At 31.3% G+C, this 24,049-nt stretch overlaps 1 pseudogene; it reads left to right on the forward strand.

Moving 5' to 3' along the window:
• Positions 1 to 24,049, forward strand: part of LOC113383176 — a 109,888-nt pseudogene that overhangs the window by 10,561 nt on the left and 75,278 nt on the right.

The following is a 24,049-nucleotide window of genomic DNA, read 5'->3' on the forward strand; positions in this document are numbered from 1 at the left end:
TGTGAAAGACATATAACCCTTTACACATTGGATAACGACACTCTTAGATAAAACAAGATTTCTTTTTGATTTTATTACGCTGATTTTGATGTAAAATTTCGATTTTTGTAAAAAATGTGTCGATAAGATAATTTTTAATGTAATTTTGTAATGGACGTCGATTCTGCTCTTATAATTGGAAGAGTCGAGTGCGATTTGTTCATAAACGGTGAGTGTGATTATATCCTAAAGATAAGAATATAATCTTGGATTTTTTTTTTCACATTTTAAATATTGTTTTAACCCTCGATTTAAGTGTAACGCGAGCCATATAATGATGATCGCTGGGTCTGTTGGTCGGCGACAGAGACACGCAATGACACTTGCAGGAAATCAATTTCGCAAATGACATACACGAAGGACTGTCACGTTTCTTTTGATAACAGTTATTGAAAAGCCAATTGCCGATTGCCAATCATGTAGATACAGATCAGAAATGTTAGTAATTTTTAAAAATTACGAGGTATGTTGACATTAAATCAATCGGCAATGAAAGAATTAAAGATCTCACCGATTGAGGTAAGGTACACATATGTTTCTTTTAAGGAACTTTTAGAAAATTATTAATCTGGTTTGGATAGTATGAATTTTGATATCCGTTGAAGCACAAGAAAAATGAATATTTTGGTAAAAAAGTTTAAATAAAAACTTATAATACAATGATGAAGATCAGCATTATTACAAATCAATTGTCGACCCGTGTCTAAAATTTACATCCAGAGTATTTCTATTTAATTATTTATATCGCGGAAATGAAAATTATTGTAAATCATATGAATATTGTTTGTTTGCGATAGAGATCGTGCGATTTATGCACTGTTAACTTATATAACAACTCTTTATGTTGTATTTTTGTCACAAAACAACCACATTAACGCTCCAAACGACGTGAATCTCGATTATAATCAAACTAACATGATTATTAATATTTTCAATTAAGTACACAAGATAATACTTAAGATAAATTTTTACATATTTGTTACTTTAGATAAATAAATACAATATTGTTATGTTTCGAAATCACGAAGGTTTAAAGGTAGCGCGGAATTCATTGCCGAGGTCGGTATAATGATTAGAAAACACGCTTGGTATAATTATTTTGCACATTTTGAACGAAAAGACAAATTAGTATGCATGGAGATAAGCTAATTATGATTTTATATGCTATTAATTAAATGAGAGATGATAAATAATACAGGGAATAAAAATGTATTTCAATGTGGAAGATATTAAATGTCCGTGATAGATGGCTCTGTGACAGAACAGGGCTACGAAGTAGGCAATGATATATACATTGTTTGATTAATGTGAAATTATCAGTGGAAGATATTGTTGTTTTAATACAATTTTAAAAGTGTTAAAGAAAGAATTGTAGTGTTACTTTCCTATTTGATATTTCGTGACTCACCTAGTTGACCTTGGATAGAGAATTCAGACTCCGACGATCGTTGGTATGGCAGTAAAAGGAACGACTTGTAACGGATAACACATAATGCTAATTTAGATTTCCATATTTTAGATTTTAAATTATAACACACTGATGATGAGACAAACCTAGCCTCGAAACGTTTGTAAAATTATTATTTAATGAATTAGTGCAAAAAGAGTGTTTGTTCATATTTCTAAATTAATATATATATATATATATATATATATATATATAAACATTAAAATTATCGTGAAGATATCTTGAAATCGTTTTAATCGCCAATCGTTTAACCATTTTCTTAAGAAAGCGTAGTTGAGAACGCAATTGCGGGTTTTTATTCCATATCAAACTGCACAATCTAATAGAACCGTAATGTAAAATATACGTTCGTACTTATAATATCAGAAGTTATGTACACATTCAGCGGGTAATTTGCCGCTAATAGTACTCCTAGTAAAGTTCCACTTTATGTGCATAATAGGTATTCGCTCTGCCGGTGGAAGCAGATGCGCTGCCTGGGCTGGAACGCGCTTTTCTGCTTAAACACACATCCCGTTTATAATGTGAGCGTCGATGGGAAAAAATAGTTTATTTGTTCAAGAATTCGGATTTGGATTTGGATTTTATAAAAAATCTAAGGGTAGAAAAATTTCATAAACAGAATATTTTGTTCATAATTATTCGTTTATTTATTCAGCTTTTTTTTAAAGGCATAAAGACCGACATATTGTCTTAAAAAATAATGTGTATTCTGATCAGCAATATATATATATATATATATATGCAAAAATAAATGTTTTCAATAAAAGTACTTTTTATATTCTATACTATATCCATTTGTTTCTTTAAAATTTTACATCTTATTTCTTCCGAATATACTTCCTCGGTTTTTTCATCTTGCTTCTAATTCTATTCAATTTCTATTGACATCTTCATTCTTCAAGTGCAATTCACAATTTTTCAGTACTCTCAATATTTGATATTACAACTCGATCCGAGGATTTTCTGGCCTGCCACTTTATCTAATTCTTCTTTGATTTATTAAAAATATGTAACCAGAAAATTTGAATCAATCGTGTTCTTTATGAATTTGGGTTACCTAGTATTTTTTTTTCGAAACCTTTTGTCAATTTTTGAAATTGTATATAGGTTCAAATATAAGCTTAATCATCTGAGTTTTCGTAGCAATTGTTCATATATAATTGTTTGGACGTCTTTTCGTTTTATTATATTGGCCATAAAGGTGACAAACTTCAGGGCATTAAGCTTTACACGGAATGGTTGCTACCCCTGGTAGTGGGGGTGGCGGAGTGTTTTAATTGAATTAGTTGTTCACTTCAAAAAGTAAAGTCCGCTTAACAACATGTAAATAACCAATAAAAATAAATATATCTTCTTTCATTATAACTTAGTAACAAATCAGTGATTGTAATTAGAACTGTAACAAATACATAATATACAAACAAATCAGTGTTTAATACAGCCCACAGTTACAAGGTTAAATTATAACCGAACAACCTGAATTATCGAAGGAGAGTTTTAATAAATTCTATAACTACGTAACAAAGTACAATAATGGTTTAAAAAATATGTACTATTTCATTCGAATTTAAAAAAATCAATAAACCTATTTAATTATTTATGACTCCTGTGATTATCTCCTAATAATATATTCCCTTTTGCACCTCGTTAGCTGGAAACAATGAATATTCAACCTGATGTTCCAGCTTGTTATACATTTAATATCTTCAAGGAGCATGTATCGTTTCGGATGACCGCTCTTTCTGAACGTTGAATTATGACAATGAAATTATCTCATGGCTAGTTCGCTCATAATTTCGTACTTTAATTCTAGAGTTAAATGCTCAGTTCCTCGATGTCTGTTCGTTCGTAATTATATAATTTCCATTTGTTTGTTGGTTGATAATTAATAAAGTGACGTGCAGTTTTGTTCACGGTTAAAACGCGGTACACGTTTTGTACCAAGATCACATAGTAGATAGACACGCAAGCTGGACACCGATTTTTTTTATTGAATATACATTATTTTTATAAAAAAAAAAATGTAGCAGAGTATTGAAATTTATTGCAATTTTTAAACAATCTGTAGGTAATTGAATATAGAGCAATAATTTAGTTTTATAATAATAATAATATATAGATGTTGCACAAAGCTAAATATATTTTGGAACAAATATAAAGCGCCATAGCAGTTTTTAAAAGTATATCGGTTCCATTGGTACATGACACATTTTTAAAAAACCTCAATAAACATTCCATTAGTGCAGCATTTAATAATTTCATAATCCAGCTCCGTGCATGTTTGATCTCATTAAGAGGCACAAAGTGATGTAATCCAACATACATATTTCTAATACATTTTAATGCTTGTCTTGTGACTTGTAGCTTGTATAAAATAATTATGAAAGTGAATAATAAACTATCATAATGGGAAAAAATAAAAGAAATAATAAAAAAACAAAGATGTTATAATGGTCTTAATGAAGACCTTGCACGACCTCCAGACGGGTTAGAGATCAAACGTTGACAATGTATCAAGATAACGTCGTATTTGTATTTCTCTGCAATTATTGTTTTATTTTTAGAAATTGTATTGTTTATGGATGTAATTATAGCAATTAAGAACTTTTTATGGCGTTAACTAATTATACTAAAGGAGACGAAGTGATTGATTTACTGCAATTAATAACAACAACGATAAACCACGACGGTTATACAATTATTATAAAATATAATCAAAAATTACATTGGAACTTTATATGAATGGATTGATATTGGATGCTTAATGAGTTATCTGTCTATAAATTTATCTCATCATATCAAAATTGCTAGTAAACTACATGCGGTCAGGAATATTGGATCGTCGTTCGTCGTTCAATTTTCGATTCATTTCCATGGTGAATATCTCTTGGGAAATTTGGAAGCGTCTGATCTGCCTTGATACTGTTCGATACACGAGGAAACTTTGAAGATAACCAACTACTTCTATCTATGTTGAATCTACTAATCTAAAAACATACTCGTATATAGTAGAGTTAATCATAAATCAAAAGAACTGATGAATTTCCAACTAATTCGGTTTCCAGCATTATATAGTAATTTGTTTCTAATAATTCAAATATATAATATTTATCCCAAAGGTGTTAACATCCGTATCATAAAAAGCCTATTGTCTGCTAAGCCTGAAATTTATTAGTTAATCCAATATTTATGGTATGGAAGGATTGTAAAAAATGTGTGGTGAAAGATATCAATTAAGATTACCGAAGCTTGAGCCGGTCATTTGAAGAAGAAATGAATGTGCCCGACGAATGGTCACACAATGCCACCCAAGGGATTTTTAAATGATAAAAGACACAAAATGTATGCAAAAAAGTGCTAAAAATCAAAAATATATTTTTGTCGAGCATGAAATAATAAATTCTAGTCTTGTCTTGTACTTGGATGCAATTTGTACTGATTTCTTCTATTACTGCATATATTGGTGGAGTTTTGGTGGATCAGCCAATCTGGGACATACTTGGGTGCCTCTATTATTTTTTATTTAATTTTATTTTGTGACCTTTGGAAATGTACATGTTGGTTCAACTTGCATAATAATTTCTTCGTCTATTTTTCCTTTGTTATCGAAAAATTCTAAGAACCAACTAAAACTTATGTAAGTCAGTCAGCACTTCATATTTTCTGCATAATTTTCACGTTCGTTCGCGATAGGAGCGGCACTCGTCGCACATGCAAGTATAAACAGCGCTTTTCAACATTCAATTATTTTGTAATGAATAATTTTATAATGAATAATTGAATGCATTTATTTAAATAAGAGGAACTTGTGTGGATAATTGATATGTAACATTATAATTCAAACTTGGTAAATGAATTACAAGTAATATATTTTAGTTCCAGCACTTATGCGGGAAAACGAAATACCACTTTTTAACGTTAGTCTTTTTATTTGGCCCTTATATCAATGAAAAGTAATCTAATTGAATACAGAGTTCGAATTTGATTTGGGTGCATTGGCTATCCTGTGTTCTTCAAAAATTATTTTAAAAAGTTATTACTGGCTGTAATCATCCCATGTTATTACTAACATTTCGGTACTATTATTGTACGTTATATTTAATTTAAAATACATCATATTTACTGATGATGACAAACATTTTACGACGAAACGATTGGTAAATAAACATTTTTAAAAATCCATACAATTTTCCTTTACTTTGTGTTATGTCCTTCAAGAAATCATTCATACATTTTCAACATCAATTTAGTTTATAATTGATATACAAAATGATTTTTGTTAAATGTCATTTATTCTCTATATAAACCGAAATCGGTAACTAAAATCAGTACGTAATAATAAAAAGGTTTGGTTGCATGTTCCTTTTCAAAAAAAAAAAAAAAAAAAACAAATGCACAAAGAGTAGAGATTTACTACTTTAAATTACTTCTAAATCTTAAAAATTGAATTATTTTCTCTTTAAATATTTAATTATGTTCAGAATAATTTAGTTTAAAAAAATTTTAAGTACTCTTACAGGCTAAAGCCATTAATATTATGTCTGATTACCATCTTTTGCAGATGATTTCTTAAAGTTTATAACTTATTTCTATTTTTAACTTTCCATAGGGTAAGTTATAGTAATTGCAAAAAGTCAAAAATAATTTTTTTTACATATCTTTACGTTTCAAAGCCTTGAGTAATTCAAAAAACATTCGATTCGTATTGATAATGAGAAGTGCTGATTAGTTTTTGGCGAAAGCAGGTCGGCTAGTTCCGAAGATACGGGGCAAAAAGTGCCAAAAACGGTAACTCAGTTCTTAAGAGAACGGAGCGTCCCATTTTAATAATTCAAAAACATTCTACTTGTATTGACAAGATGAAGAACTGTTTATTTTTTGGAAAGCAGGTTCAGCGATTATAAACTCTCAATAAAAATAAGTTAAAAAATTGACATTTGGCGGTAAAAAATGTTTATTAGACATATGTACATCAAATTATCAGATATTTTATAGAGATTTTAATAATGTGTACACATTTTGTGTAATTTTTTTTGGGTTCTGTACCAATATTTTTAATTACCGTACGGAAAGTTCCAGCAATTTGCCTTAAGGCACGATGCCATGCACCCCACTAGTAATAATTTTTATTATATTTTTTTTATAATTGTTACGTTTTTGAATCTGTGGGCAAGTGTGTCATGTGTTGCCGGTGAGTCACATTTGCTCGCGTCTAGTTCCAAAGAAAATGTTCGAGCGGCGCGTTCTTTCGCGTAGTTGTGTATCGTTTTATGCAAAAATTCCCACGGAGCTCCCTCGTTCTGCACACAACATATATAAATTCGCTCGCATATATAAAATATCGTACGAGCGAAACAAAAAGATATCGGCTCGTTCGTTAATTCTCAGATTTCTTAGAATTTTTATTGACACACGAACTCCTATCGAATCGCTCTGAGAACAGGCACAAGGGAAATGAAATATTCCTATAAATACAAAATTTTCATTGTGTAAAATGAAAGTCAAACCTATTTTCCATCTTTTTAGAAAATCCTATTTACAAATTACAAATGTTTTTCATGTAATTAATTGTTAACCCAAGAATTTCTGAGGTATAGGGACCAATTCTCCGACAAAATAGACAGTTGTTATGGCAACGCTGTGTTACGGACCTTTTTCTCATATAAATTGGTGGTAAAAACTGTCCAAATGCTATGTATTGGTTGTGCTTGATAGCGTTTCACACTTAAAACCTAACTTCACATAAGCGTTATCATTGCATATATGAAAGATGCAGTAATGATAACATTGTTTTTTGGACGTGTATGCGTCTTCTAGGTTAGATTTCATATGTAAAACGCCTGCACATCAAATACAAAGCATTTTGACAGCTTTTACTACCAATTTATATTTAATTTATCAGCCCCTATACATCAACGCTAAAATGTTACTGCTACATCTTTGTAAAGAAAATTTAGTTAGTATATTTATTAATGAACTCATGCCTATTCAAGCTTAAAAATAAATGTCATTTATTTGTTAAACAAGCTGTAACTAATAAGAAAAAAAAATATAAGAAAGCTCAGCACTGCTATACTTTCTCATTTTTACAACATTTGTTCCCATGCCACTAAATTACTTTTATATCTACGACTTCTCGATTACGGTTTCTATGAAAAAAAAAATCAATATTTCAGCAAAAGACACAAAACAAGTCTTAATAGCCAGCTGCATTTATCAATTTGTGTAATTTGAAATACTAACGCGCTTCAAATACTTAGTTACGATTAGTCTGTAAACCGAAGTCGATAAATTGTTTTATAATGTACTATTGAGATCGGCTTATCTTGTTCGCAAGTTCTCTAAACATACTAAGTATCGGAAATAAAACACGATGGTAATGTAATAAATTTTACTTCTTGCGTTAATGGTGGATAAAGTAAGACAATTTGCTGATTTTTTCAGTTCGGTAGTAGCAGAAGTCGATGAAGCTCACGTGGGGAAATGGTTAGAAAAAGAACGCTGAAGAGTAATGATGATGTTTTTTGCACGATTATTGAGTTATTTATTAATTCCATGAATTGTTTTATTTTTATATTATATGGGCTCGCCCGTAGGTAAGCGGTTAAGAGCGACGGGACTTGTTTCAGAGGTCTCGGGTTCGATACCCACTTCGAGCAGCCTGTCTTCAGGCAGCAGTGACAACGATTTTCACTTGAAAATATAGATAGCAATATGTTTCCAAGTGAAAATAGTCCTTGCCCGGCATTGCAGCACCAATAAAAAGTCAGCCCTATTAGATTAATTCTAATAACAAAAATCATCAAATATGGATGGATTAACCATTGGGTTTCCATCTAAAAATACGAAGTAAGGAGAAGTTTCAGCCCAACAGCTCATAGGACGCAAGGTTCTGGTTGCTGTTAAAAATATAAAAAAAAATTATATTATAAGTAAACATTTTTAATTTTATTTTCAATTACTTTTCCCAATTCCCCAAATTGGCTACTGTCTGTTCTTGTATCTCGGTGAAGGCAATTTATTGGCGCCTATTGTACGTCTCTCTCACCTTATTCAGGTATCATTACAACGCTATGCACGATCGAGCAGGCCCGATATTTAAATTACAATATTTTGACGCATTATTTGTTTATACAGCAAACCCTCAATTTGATACGTAATTTTCAATTGCATAATCTTCACGAAGATATACAGAGAAAAAATAAAAAAAATATAGAGTTTTATATGAAACGGTCGGGACGTGACAGCAAAAATTATGTAAGGATAATGTGAATTATAATTAGATTATGCTGCTCAAATAAATGAAATATAGTAATTCAAAATTTTCTACATAGGCATTAAAATTATAGGGCAATATCATGTTCATATCAATATGGAAGGGGTCACCAATATACGATTTGAATAATTGGTCTCAAAACAATTTTTATAGTCAACAATATTTGATTTGAATAATTAGTCTCATAACAATTTATAAAAAACTGTTCATCCTTTAACGTTGACCTTCACAAATTTTATTTCCTTCCTCCAAATCCCTCCCTGTCGTCGAAATAACGTCGTCAAGGCTCATAAAATTCGACTTATTGTGAGCTCATTTTCATCTATTATTTTTACTGGCCTTTTCGATTTCAAAGAATTTAGATATTACTACGTAATAAACGTTATAACTCATCGCACAATAACATAATTACCGTTCCTGTCAGGGTGTCAGGACTCGTTTGGTTCCTAGCGATAAGTACCTACCAATTTTCGTTAAAACAAAAAAATAAACGAGAACATTAATCATGACCTTAAACAGTTGGTAATCTTGTGTTTTTTTGAACGTTTTGTTATTTTAATTTCGAACTGTCCGATATTGATAGTCTACAATTTATATTAGAGTTTCGGACGATCCTCGGAACAGACCATATGTTTTGGGTCGTCGGAGGAATGGAGGAATGGTTTGGCTGAAGAATAAAAAATAAATGTGATAGAAGCTTTATTAATGAAAATACTCCTAAGTAAGATTGAAAATTTGCGCAAAATACAGCAAAATATACATAATTTAGTATAATAGTAATATACTGGTTTTAAGCACCTTCAGTACAAATCAGTGTTAATTGAAGTCAATAATATTGTTGTTCGTAATAATTAAATTCTCAAGAATATCTATATGGATCAAAATTGAAACTGAATATTTAGAAGACTTGAGCACATAAACAAAAATTCATTTTTTATTATATCATCAATCTCCCACACATTGCCCCCACACGTTTAAAATATTTACACGTCCAAAATAGCCTTAATTATGTCTCGACATTCGACAAAAATGATAAAAAAAACTAACAAAATCATTCTCATCATTTTTTTTCTTCGCACGTCAATTCTTCGAAACGTTTTTCGTATAAGAAATCTGATGTACACTTATGGCTTTTATGAAGTAAAATTATATGAAGACCATCAACACCTTTTTGTTTTGAATTCCAATAAGATATAAAGTTTCGTTCGTAATTATAGTGGCTCACTTTTTATGTTTGTTTGTTGATTTTGTAAAAAATCAAATTCGTCATCGGAGAAAACAATTTAGACATTCTTGACCAGAGATTTAAGAACAGATAATTATCGGTATCATTATAGGTAGTAAGAATGGATCCAGTCGTTCTTCAGGAATTATGCTTAGAAATAATTGCATTGATAAGCGTGATTTTTCATAAACTTCAGTATTTCCTTTAGAGTAAAAACCTTGTATATTACATATATATCGTTTCCCATCCAATTTCGAAAGTATCATAATGTGTTTTAGAATGTGTTCCTGGTACTAACAGTATCCTCACTGATGGTGAATATCCGAGCACGCCAGAATCAAAGTATTTTAATAATACCATCAGAAATAGTTGAAGATGAGAAAATCGTTTGCTCGCTACTATTCTCCGTTTTAATTTGTATCTATGTAATAATTATGCGTTCCTGAGGATACTAAATCGTTTTGCAAGAAACTAACAAGATTCCGTGAATTTGTTTGGTTTTATGATGAGTGCTTGTTGTAATCATATTGCACACGCAGCTTCTGACGTTTACATCTGTATTACAATTAAAAGGTGAAATATGTAAGGAGATTTTTTGCCAGTAGGTTTAACTATATAATTGAATGTGGTTTACATACCCATAATTTAACATTTTCTTGGAAACGTGCGTAATTTTTTTGTTGATTAATTGATGCCTACACGAGTATATGGATATGGGTTTTGTAACATTAATTGATTTATATTGTATAAATTTGTTAATGGTTGTTGTATATAATTATACGCATCGGCACTTGAACCATTTGATGACTTTATATAAAAAAAATATTTCCAGTAGGTATCTATTCCCCATATTTCCTTTACAATTCCCTTCCTTCCAGGCTAGCACCTAACTGGGTCCCTTCATCTCGTGTCGCGCCTTAACAATCGAGGCGATCCATGACGCTTCATGCCATAGTCTGAACTCGTTACTTTTTAGTTTTTTTCTGCTTCATCTTTCTCATCTATAAAGATCTTTAAACGTATGTTGTTAGCAATATACCTTGCCATCAACAACAGACCACCGAGTAGAGCTAATGTTATTTACAGCGGAGAGGTTATACCAACAATCAGGGTCGCATCGTGATTAGCGCACATGAATGAGTTAGCACGTAATAAAGCAAGAAACATAAAAGGTAACAGGAATTAGGAAAAGATAATAGAAACATACACTATTTTTCTAGCAAGATACATTTATAAAAAATTATCAGATTTTGTATTTTTTACACTTGCCTCTTACAAACTTGTAAGGATGATTAAATGTTCGATTTGCTCTTGCTGAAAAAATCTCACATGGCTCGTGCTTTCAAAATCCGCATAGGAAATGTTATCTTCTCTTAAAACTTCTTGTAATCTCAATAAACCATAAATATCATGTTCCCTTGATTTATTATCGCTATAACGGCATTTTCAAAAGTCATCCACATACATTCATAATGAAGCAAATACTAAATAATTTTCAATCGCTGTGGTCATAATAATCGAGAATCAGCAGTAAAACTTTAGCTAATTCACCATTAAAACATCACTGGCCGTATTCTCCAGTAATAATTACTCCAGGCCTGTCGATATAGACAAGTCGTGTTACTTCGCCTATTAAACGAGATGTACCAAACCGCCATTTGGTGCCGGATGATTATCGTTTGCTAACTATATACAACGGTGTGTTAACCGCTCGGAAAAAATGTTCTCTTACATACATCCTTTCTTCATCTCCACCTACTTCAGTGTAAATATCAGTAGCGGCTTTTGCAATGTTGCGATATCGGAAGTAAGGTAATAAAAAACTTACTTAGAGCTGTTTTTTGATAATGGACAAGTTCTTCCTGGTCAAATTGATAACACTGATAACACTACTTGGAGGTTTGAGCAATACCGAATGAATACTGACTAAGTAATAATTGTCTATTTCTTCATACTAGTCGATAAACGACATGGCTTTAAATCCATTTTATTGTCAATACGTCAAACTTGAAATGTTTTGGTAGGCAGATAATTTCTTGAAAGGTATTTAATATTGCTTATCCTCAAAACAGCATCTCCTGCAAAAATCTATGATATTAGAGATATTGCCAAAAAAAACCATCTTCACTACTGTCTTTACATATGAGAAACCTTCACCGTAATCAAAAAATCTTTACCATATACTATCTGGTTAAATGTTTAGATTTCTAAATATTGGATGGCTCTATTTTGAACATATTCCATATTTTCTTGGTCAACTGCCACCTAAGAGTTGATAGTCTAGATTCTTCTTAAAGATTCAGTGACAGCAACGCTGTGCACTACAAAAAACTTCTAAATTTCTTCTACTTCTGAACTCCATCAATGCCTTCCTCGTTCCTCATTTATCACCGCCACTGGCATTTATGTTAACCCAAAGAAGTTGGAAAGATGATTGCAAAGTGGACATACGTGATATTGTGGCCGTGTATACGCTCGACGAAAATTATGAGTTGATGTGATAAAGATACCCTCGAAGGCACAGGTCGCGTGTTGATGACTCGCGCACACACGCATCGGCTCCGGGTTTACAAGTCACGAGAGAAATGACTTTATTTTCATTTTTTTCAAATCAGGTACTCATGTTGGTTGGTATTAGAAGATTTTGTAGAGAAAAGATAAAGGAGTTGTTGAAATAATGATAGAGGGCGTTGAGGATAATTGGGTAAATTGGATGTAGAATAAGATAGCAAGATTTATACACAAAACTCATGGGGCACAATATCAATATTTGATTTGACTTGGAAATATGGAACAAAATATGTACAAGCAGAAATAGTCCTTAAAATATAATCGCAATATTGTCATTTTAGATCATAGGAATCTTTATGTATTTCTGATTGCTAAATAAAATGACTTAAAAAAAAAAAAAAAAAAATTGATCGCAACTAGGAAGGACAACTACTGATGTGCGTTGCCTGTATAGACAGATGTTAGATGTTATCCTAAATTAGTTTAGTAAAAATTTGTCATTTACCAAGCTGGTATTATCTTTCTGGGTCCTTTCCATATATGAGTTAGAATTTTTTCTGGTACTAAATTATCACATTATTATCAAATACATCATATTTTTTCTCTCCTATATTCTTCAATCGTTGGCCTCGTTATGACTTCATTTCCATCGTTATATCACGGAGCGTCGATCAACGAGCGATTCGCGATACCACTTAGAAAAACATACACAACACCTGAACGTTGTAGCACCTACATTAACTGACACCAGACACATGCTTCTCACTGTTATGAAGTAAAATAAACGAGAGAATTACTGGGAAACCAAAGAGCTTTTGAACGGTAAAGATTTTTAAAAATATGATGCGACGTTATCACAATCCTAGATATAGGAGGAAATGCATCATTGGTGGAATCTGCAATCGGGATTAGTCAACGCGAAGATCTTGCTGCATATCATTTAAAGATAATTCTTCTATTTCAATTTTACTGGTTACAGCATTTCTTTAATAAAGTATGCTTGTGAAAATTCCTGTATAACCCATGCCTTCTAACATCAGAAATAATATTTAATGATACCATGTGACAGTTATATATCAGAATGGATAGCACATTGCTGGTTCTGTTTCCGGCGCACCTACTAATCCACACCTTTGCTATTAATTCCGTAACGAAATCAACTTTCAAAAACCGATTTTAAAACTTCAGAAACTTGTATCGATTCCGTTCCCAAATATCTCAATCGATCAGGTCATAAGACAAAACAAACACACAAATACAGACACATGGTAAAGTTCCAGCAACGAGCTCGTACCAATAAACTGCACACTGTGCACAACGTATATTTAGTTAGGGGCAATCTTCACAACCGCTAATTTTCGGTTTGGGTTTTGTTTTCTGTCTTCATTCCGCGTTCGTTTTATTTTCTCATTTTATGCTTTTATTATTATTTGTTTGTGGACGTCTTCGTTTAAGTATTTTTTGAACTTTTTTCGAACAAGGTATCGCAAGACAACGTAACGAACGGCGCTTGGTCGCGCGCTTACGGCTGGGGTCAAATGTGGAAGTTTTGGGAAAGATGATAATTGGAACGTCATCGGAAAGATTTATATAAATTTTAAATTTTGCAAAAATATATCATTGTTTACAATATAGACACAAGCTTCTTGAAAATCTTCTTAATATTTTTTTTTAATCAGAAACTTAAGAAGTTTCTTTAAATTTTTCATCAAAAACTGTGATCAGTCACTTGTAAAGTTTTCAGCCAACATGAGTAAAATAAAAATGTATATTCGTAAATTTGTCTCAACATAGTCTATGAGCTGTTGTGATGCTTCTTCTCAACTATGGCTTTCTAGAAGGCATCCCACTAGCCCTGTCTATAATTGATGTACTTATGTTACGTAGTTACAAAATGTATTAAAACTCTCCTTCGATACTCAGGTTGTTGGGTTATAATTTAACCCTTGTAGCTGTGGACTGTATTAAACACCGATTTGTTTGTATATTATGTATTTGTTGCAGTTCTTATTACAATCACTGACTTGTCACTAAGTTATAATGAAAGAAGATATATTTATTTATAATTTATTATACATGTTGTTTCGCGGACTTTACTTTTAGAAGTGAACAACTAGTTCAATTAAAACACTCCGCTACCCCCTCTACCAGGGGTATCAACTATTCCGTGTAAAGCCTAATGCCTTGAAGGTTGTCACCTTCATGACCAATATAATAAAACGAAAATACAGGTCATTTAAAAAATCTTTAGATCTTTAGAAAATTTAAGGTCATTACAAAATCTAAATTTTCATTATCCTTTTCCCATGTGATCCCGACCTGCAAATATAGATTTTGATATCCGTGCGTGTTCCATGTTGTCTTAACTCGAAAACATTACATCTGATTACAAAACTCCTTGTACTGTTATGTTTTCCTTTCCTTCATGTTGTATTACACTTTTCGTTTGAGATCAGAAATTATCCAAAAAAAATATTATTTTTTATACACTTTGCATTATTAAGTGTTTTGTGTAATATAGACATGTTTATAATTTAGCAAAACGCTTGCAAGCGTTAATGATATGCGTTGAAAAGAAAAACGGTGCGAACAGATCGTTTTTGTAAATACCACATTATATTTCGTACAAAAATAATATACTTTCGTTTTTTAATATTTTTACTCAAATTATAAATATATTTAAATTATTTCTTACTGACTAAAAAATAATCTACAGATGCAGGATTTTCTAATATGGTATATTTCTATATAAACTTTGTATCAGAATATGAACTATGTATCACAATCATGCACGTGCACAAAAGATCATAATAAAAATAAATTACAATATTTTAATAGGATTTCACGCATCACCTGCAAATTATATCATGTTTGATGTAGCGGTCATTATATAGTGTGTGAATTTAAACACTCCGATGTAACGCGCAAAACTTTAATCACTGTAATTACAAGAACAAAGTAAACATGTTGCCGTAGCAAATTAGTACATCGATTTTTTTGAAAACATTATATGCGATATTGGATTACACCAGCAAAACATTAAACCATGTATCTGTATAAAATTTGAAAAATCGTTTGATCATAATCTACTCTACTCTGTGACATAATTATACATCTATAAATCAATTTGCATAATGAATTACATTTAACTATCATAATTCATTTCTTTCATTCCCAAGCCTAAATATTAGTCCACCGTTACTAAAATCATAGGTATTTGATAAATATATCGACATATTTTTCCCATGTGTCGACCGATCAGTTGTTTTATGAATATCTCATCTTTTTTGTAAATCATAATTCACGGTCTCAGAGCATTTATTGTTTCGACGTTTCTTCTCAAACATTCAAGGTAAAGGACATAAAATTATAGTTTTAATGTCGTAATCTATAAGAATTTATTAATATTAATATATGAAAATTTTTGTACTCATTTTTTATAAATAATGGCGTAATTATTGATGTTAGGATCATAAGAAGGCTACAAAAATTACTTATTTAATCGAAGACAAAATTACATTCGACAGATAATAGGCTATTGAAATAAGTTCTGAAACTTTTTTTTAAGATAAATGTAACTAGTATTATAAATGTGATATTATTTTTTAATATAAATGTTACTTTACATTTATTCATTCACTCTTTATTAGTTGTTTTTATTGAGGTTTACGTTTTATAAAGTAGGATTGTATAGTTTACTATTCAAAAAAACTTATTCGTTCAAAATTAGTATAATTTTTTTTGATTATTTTAGAACTTTGATACAAACTTATTTATTAACCATACTTAAAAATTAATTCCACTTCCTAGACTTAAAAAAGAGTGCGCGTAAGGTGCACACGCGATTGAAGTAAAACGTATTTGTAGAACTTCATGTAATTAAAATTAACATACATTCAATGACCGCTTGTATTTTTTTTTACTTTTTCGCTGGCGATATAATTTCATGAATCTCTTGAACAGCTATAATATTGGTCTTGCCTAAAAATATTTTCCATTTTAATAACTTCAAAGATTTATAGAAACTACGAATCATATAGAAATAATTTCTATCAATAGTTCTACGTTTAGTTCACGGCACAAATGTTTAATTTGTTTTATAATTTTCAAGGAACAGGGTAAAATATTTTTTTGATTCAAGCATATTTTATTAAATCAAGATTTGTACTACAATGTAACTTTAAAATGTTTATCTATGCTGATTTTCTTGTTGATATCGGCACGGATACAACGTTGATACTGGTACGCATACAAGGACAGATTTATATTCACATACACGACGTCTAATCACAATCGACCCGAATAAAAATTATTTCATCGAGAGCGAATGACGAATCATTGGCACTCGACTAGGCCGTAAGGGATCGTTCAAGTATTACGTAAGCAGATTTATTACAATTATTTACCCTCCCCTCCCCTTTGTCATCAAATGTAAGCAAAATTCTTACCCAAAATAAGCAAAATAAGCAAATCAATAACCCCCCCGCTCCCCTATAGTGCTCACGTAATACTTGAACGACCCCTAACGCATTTTGCATTTGTACGGATTTACATCCTAGTCGAGCCTAAAAAAAATTTACTTCAAAAAATAGCCGCCTACCAATTGCCACAGCACTCCCTCTATATATTGACACGATTGTAACAATTTTTTCGATAATATTCAAAAATACATTTTTTTTTCCAAAATCATTTTTCAAATATCATTTATAAAAAATTAGACCCAGAATGATGTAACAGCATTGCTTGAAGTTTAAATAAGTAAAATATTTTAATGAATTATCCATTTAGGGTCCGTTCAAGTATTACGTAAGCACTATAGGGGGGTGGGGGGGTTGTTGATTTGCTTATTTTGGGTTGACATGGGGGGCAGGGGAGTCTGGATGATGATTACATCATAGGTAGTATTTTTATTTTTTTTACATTAATTGCAAAATGTTTACGTAAGCATGGGGGTAGGAAGTAAGAGTTTTAGTAAGAGCTTACTTTTGCTGACAAGGGGGATGGGGAGGTTAAATAATTGTAATAAATCTGCTTACGTAATACTTGAACGATCTCTTATCCATTATCAGTTGTTTTTTTTTATTTTCGCGCGACCCATGGTCTTACATTCGCGCCCGGGTCTCCGGCCGTTGTTGGTTTTGTGTAATGGACAAAGGGCCGCGAGACACGCCGTGGGCCCGGCGGGGTGTCTTCGCAGTCCCGACACGGTCGCTCAACGGTGGCGCCAACCGACATGCGAGATGCACACGAGCACTCCATCACCTTATATACACCTTCTTACATATATAGAAGAAATACATATATATATTCATTAATACATTTATACAAATACGAGTGTGTGTGTATGTTATATCATATCGACTTATTTTCTTGCAAAGGTATCAAGGAATTGAAGGAATTGTGTTTTATATAAAAGAAAATGAGAAATACCGTGTAATAAGGGAATAATCAGAGATTACTGTTCGTTTTTATTTATTTTATTTATTTTTGTGGTAGAGTAGGAAGGGGCACAAAGGTCCAATGTGACTTTGATCATTTATATTATAAGGTAAAAAATCTCCCTCCCAACTAATTTTATAACATTGTTGACGAAAAAAAAGAATGTATGACGCACTATATTATTATATACCATCTAATAAAATAAAACAATAAAGTTAACTTAAAAAATGTATATGACTAATGTACATGTATACGAAGTCTTTTTACAATTACAATCTGTCACACTTGGGACATTCAGTAATTGTTTTGACTTTATTATATGGATTTTTTGAATGGATGGCAACCCAGTAGTTGTCCAATCCAATTATGACTAATTAACTATACACGACTTATTTGCTGACATTAACAAAGTCAAAAAATAAACAATAAAAAAACATATCAAACGAACATCTATCTGACTATGTTCAGATAAACACCCAGCTAATTAATCTAAGTAGAAATATGTTTTTTTTTACTGTTTTTCAAAAATTTGTCACCTGGTCTTTTTTACCCCATAGGCTGGGTAAAATGGGTCAGCCAGAAGGTAAACAGGTCTAATGTCTTATTTTCAATTTCAAAAACGGATTTTACGAAATAACAGCTACATTATTCAACCAATGCAAAATATGAACTTTGTAGATACATTTTTTATAGATATAACACTGTAGATAGCTTTGATCTTGTATTTCGTCAACTGAACTTTTACCCGGGTAATATATTAACATTTTTATAGATATCTGTATATAACCTTGATCTTGTATTTCATCAACAATATTCATCAGCAGAGTTGGAATAACTATTTTTTTAATTTATCTCTTATAAAATTTATTTTTTAGCTTATAATTTACTTTTTTATTCACTAATTTTTATTGTTTACACCTTTGCCAAGATTAAGATTCAGTTGGTTCTTCTTACCCCACCAAGGTGTAAGTTTTTATAGAGGTTTTATATAAAAAAACGGTTGAATCTAACTTAAAATTAACAATACATCTTATTAAACAATTTAAAATCGTAAACTTAAAAATTATTTTGTCTCGTAAACGAAACAACAGTGCTCACAACCATAAAAAAACTAACTACGAAAGAAAAATTTCTGTTAAGGATTTTCAAATTTGCCATTTTTCTCCTGATAGCACCTTCGTAAGAGTCAAGGTAATGGCTGGTTATACATCCTTTTCCCTCTACTTTCAAATGTTGTTAAAAAATTCTTAAATTTACGTGTTATTGAGATTTCGGTGGTGGACCTTTTTACCCGCGGACCTTTGTGCTTTGCTATCGCCTCTTTTCTACAAATATTACGAATAAAACTTTACTGATTGTGAGAATCAAAGTCAGAGTAAGAATTTCTAAAAATCTCTTCTACTACCATAGGCTACTATGTATTCAATAAAACATTCACGTGAAACCATCCATCTCCCAGACACGTTCTTCTGCCTGATTCATCAACCAAATTACAAGACCTAATTCTTCATACGAAAAAGTTGAAAAAAATGTCAGGTGACACCTATCCGCCTGGTTTCTGACATGGAAGCACAGCGGGCGGTCGGATAGATAATCATATAGTTCGTTAGCTTTTATGTGAAGTATCATATATTATAATATGTTATGTTGTTCAAGGGATATTAATATTATACAAAAACATGCACAAAAGTGAGGGATGCTTCTTGTCAAAATAAGCATTTTGGGGTGTAGAAATAAATGGAGAAAGAAGGTTGAGATTTTGAAGAAAATTAATTTGAAAAATTGACAGATTAGAAAAGGATAATTAGATAGTATTACCATCATTGCTTTTTAAAGCCGAAGTATTATAAAAAATATTTAAATGCATATTCGAAAGTAACATAATATAACATAAATTAGGAATTGATATCAATACACCTGAATACACCATACAGATAATTTTTACAATTTTTACAATTTTTAGAATTTTATGTGCGACATAATATGATTTTAATTCATTAAATAATATCAATTCACACAAATCACCAAATTTAAAAATGTGTATAAAATAAAATTCATATATAGCTTCAATTCGCCCTAATATTTAGGTTGAATTACTATCTTCACGCTAATTATCAACTTCTGCGGTGTCATTCGATCAAAACTATCCGGCATCATCAAGGTATTGGCAAAAAATTAATTTCCAATAATATTCATCCCCTTATTACTATTACATTATTCTCCATCCAACTATACATCATCCCATTTAAAAAATCCCACTGTCGGAACATCTTGGCGCAAAATTTTCTGCAAGATGCTCTTTTGCGGTTAAACTTATCCATTCATTGCGTTAAAATTTGTCAAAACCCACAAAGATACTACTGATACAGTTTTTTCTTGTACACTTCACCTACAACAATAGAAAAGCATTAAAGCCCAGTAGGTGATCGTGTTTTTAAATGTAACAAATTTACGCATCGGTGTTCACACCAAACGACAGATTAGAGTCATTGTTACCATCAGTTGTTAAAGAGAAGAAGGGATTGTCTATCATGATATCAGAGGATGAGATCTGGTGTAAAAATGTAATAAAAAGTTAGATGTGGTCGTGGAAGTGTTGAAATATTAAAGGATAAAAAGAAGATTGTATCTTCAGAAAAAACACGACATTAAACCATGTATAAATCTTTAGGATTAAAAGAGTTTTATGCTTTTTTGTTCATTTTTTAAATTGCCTCCTACTTTGAAGATTTTTTTTCATCATTTCAACAATACTATTGGAGTGGCTACCGTTTGTTCACAATTTTGCAAAAAACCCAAAATTTACTTGAAATGTTAAAAGTAGTCAATTTCAACTATAATCAAAGATATAAAATTATAATATAAAAGTTCCAAGTCAAACCATATAGATATATTAAATATCAAAATTTGTTCCAGTATATTTTTCTTTCCAGGCCTCGTCACTCTTGGGTGGATCAGACAACATCTTCATCACATGTTTTACAATTTATATTGTTTTCAGGCAAATGTTTCCCCAAATGAAGTTCCGGGTGTCCGGGCTAGATGCAAAAGCGAAATACATTCTGCTTTTGGATATAGTTGCAGCAGACGATTACAGATACAAATTTCATAACAGGTTCGTCAGCGCACGAACCCCATTCTCTTTAGGATAAGAATAGAACAAATGGGTAAAGGACTAATATTTTGGTGGCAACTGGAAGATAAACTTCAAATCTCCAGGAGAAAAACTCCACAACTGTTTAGTTAATTTAACAATGACTTTACATATTAGCCGTCCAAATATCAAATCCTTTACCCATTTGTCCTTTAACTAGCCCCGGGTTCGTGTCGCACAAACCCCAAATTGCACAAACGTAGCTAATTTTCGGTATTCTGTTCGGTGTGTTGCAGACGCATGTTTCCTGCCTTCAAAGTGCGCGTTTCGGGCCTCGATAAAAAGTCGAAATACATTCTCCTTATGGACATTGTGGCAGCCGACGATTGCAGATATAAATTTCATAACAGGTCAGATATTTAAAAATTTAAAAAAAATCGAATCAAGAAGCATTGGATAATGGACTGAAACCAAATTCAATTATTGCATTGATAATAAAATGAGATGAGCATACGTAAGATGTTAAAAAATTGATTTGGAATTAAAGGAGTAATAAGGTCGATAAAAAAAATTACCGAAATGTGAACGATGGCAAGAAGCATGCGAGCATGTTCCAATTAATTGCTGCTTTTTTAAATCACGCTTTTATGTATATCCCAAAACAATTTTTTAACACAACGTAGCTCCAGATATTTTATATTATCCATGTATAATTTTATAATATAAGTTTTTTAATTTAGGAATCAATTATGGATAAAATAGAAATGTTATGAGTTGGTAGTAACAAACTATCAAAACGCTATATAGTTGATGGAATAAAGTGTTTTGCACATAACCTAACCTGCAAACCGCATAAACATCAAATAACAATTTTATCATAAGTGCATCTTTATGTGTTATCTCTTTGATAACATATGCGTGAAGTTAGGTTACATGTGTAAAACACCCAACAGCAAATACATAGATTTTGGACAGATTGTTACTACCAATACATACGAATCTAAACGCCTAACAAAGCATTACCATAACATTTCTATTTTACCCAAGAGTTGGCTCCAGTTTTTTGATTCAAAGAAATTAGTTCATAACATTTGGAATTTTATATATTAGACACAGATAATTACAGCATGTCCATGTGTTGAGTTAGTCTGATAATTTGCGTTTTTTTTTACAAATTTCTTTGCATGAATATATATTTCATAGCATGAAAATTAGTTGTTACCAACAAGAGAAAATATGAGAAAGCTGTCTAACATTGGCATTTAACTTTTTTCCGGCAGCCGTTGGATGGTGGCCGGAAAAGCGGATCCGGAAATGCCGAAAAGAATGTACATACATCCGGATTCGCCATCGACCGGAGAGCAGTGGATGCAAAAAGTCGTTTCTTTCCACAAACTGAAGCTGACCAATAACATATCGGACAAACACGGCTTTGTAAGTACTGTGAGTTGTATCCATTTTTTGTTTATTTTGAGTTTTAGTTAATTTTTATTTTTATATTATATGTAAGAAACATTTATGCAATTTTAAAAAATCTAGGTGATATGTATTGTTTGTTCAAGTATGACAGAATTTGAAAGGTCTGAATTGTTACTGGTAGGGATCAAATCGATTATTAAGTGTATAATGAATTTTGCATTAATCCAAGTTGAATGAACTTTTCAAAATGGTGATACGAAAGACAGAATTTGAAAGGTCTGAATTGTTTAGTAGGGATCAAATCTATCACTAATGATTAGATTGCTCCATGATTGCTCTATTATTTTTTTCTAATTTTGATTTGACTAGGTTTTTTGTATAGCGAAGAAAATGTCTTTACGCATACCATAGTTAGGTATTTTGTTTGGGTATGTTGGACTCAATGATAAACCACTACTTTTCTCATGTCCCTGTGAATTTACTAGGTGTACAATGAATTTTGCATTAATCCAAGTTCAATGAGCTTTCCAAAATCGACTTAATAGGAAATAAATTTCTTTAATTTATATCAAGTTGATCTAGGGTCTGTATTCTGATGTTAGAACCTATTGCATTAAATGTTCTTTAAAATTTTCAAAAATATTAGTTATTTTGGATAAATAATTCAGATATTGCACAAAAACAAAGAAGTCCTAGCACATGCACGGTGTATTTTTCAAGAACGCGACCCATTATTCAAAGCTTAATAAAATTCTATAACTGAACTACTTATCTATAGATCTACAATAATTTAGTATGTTCGTTAAGACCAAGAATGAAAGAACCTATGGTCATACAAAATTCTCTCAACTTAATTTTAAATCGTGTAAAACAGCTACACATACATGACTAGTAATTTTATGTCTAGAGGAAAATACTTATGTTGAGGTCCAAACTTAACAAAACACAGATTTCCGAACTAACTTTTTTTTAACAAAATATAGTTATAGTTGACATATTATTTAACATTATATCAATTACCTTATTATTTAAACTCTACGAAATTATTTTATCAACTACCCTCATTCTAGTTGATGACTCAACTAGACAACCATGAAATTAAAAACATTTCCCCGTAAAATCAATTCGTTCTGCCACTTAAAGTACTCTGAATGAAACTATCTAAATAATGATTTTGTCTAGTCTAAAGAATTTCGTGCAAAAACCACAAACTGTGAACTGAATGAATTTTCATTAATCATTTACCAAATACAAGGTTGAAACATTTTGATAATTTTCAGACGACGGGACATAAACATGTTAAAACGGATGTTTTCGCTACAGGTATAGACAACGATCAACATTGGCCCGAAGACTTGAAATGATTTCGTTCGTTTTTGCTAAACACTCTTCATTTTGACAAATATTTACAAACTCTTAATTTTTTGACTAGACAGGTAAATAAAGGACTGACGGCCTTTGGGAATTTTAATCTTTTTAAATGAAATTTCCCGCTTGGGAATTGTAATCGAATAAAAATTTAGACCTGGGCAAGGGAGAGTTGAATAGATTATAGGTCCTCATATATATATATAT

The sequence above is a fragment of the Ctenocephalides felis genome, unplaced genomic scaffold (genome assembly GCF_003426905.1).
Source record: "Ctenocephalides felis isolate EL2017-DRISC unplaced genomic scaffold, ASM342690v1 CF-g0.4_SCAFFOLD_03570, whole genome shotgun sequence".
Classification (NCBI taxonomy): Eukaryota; Metazoa; Arthropoda; class Insecta; order Siphonaptera; family Pulicidae; genus Ctenocephalides; species Ctenocephalides felis.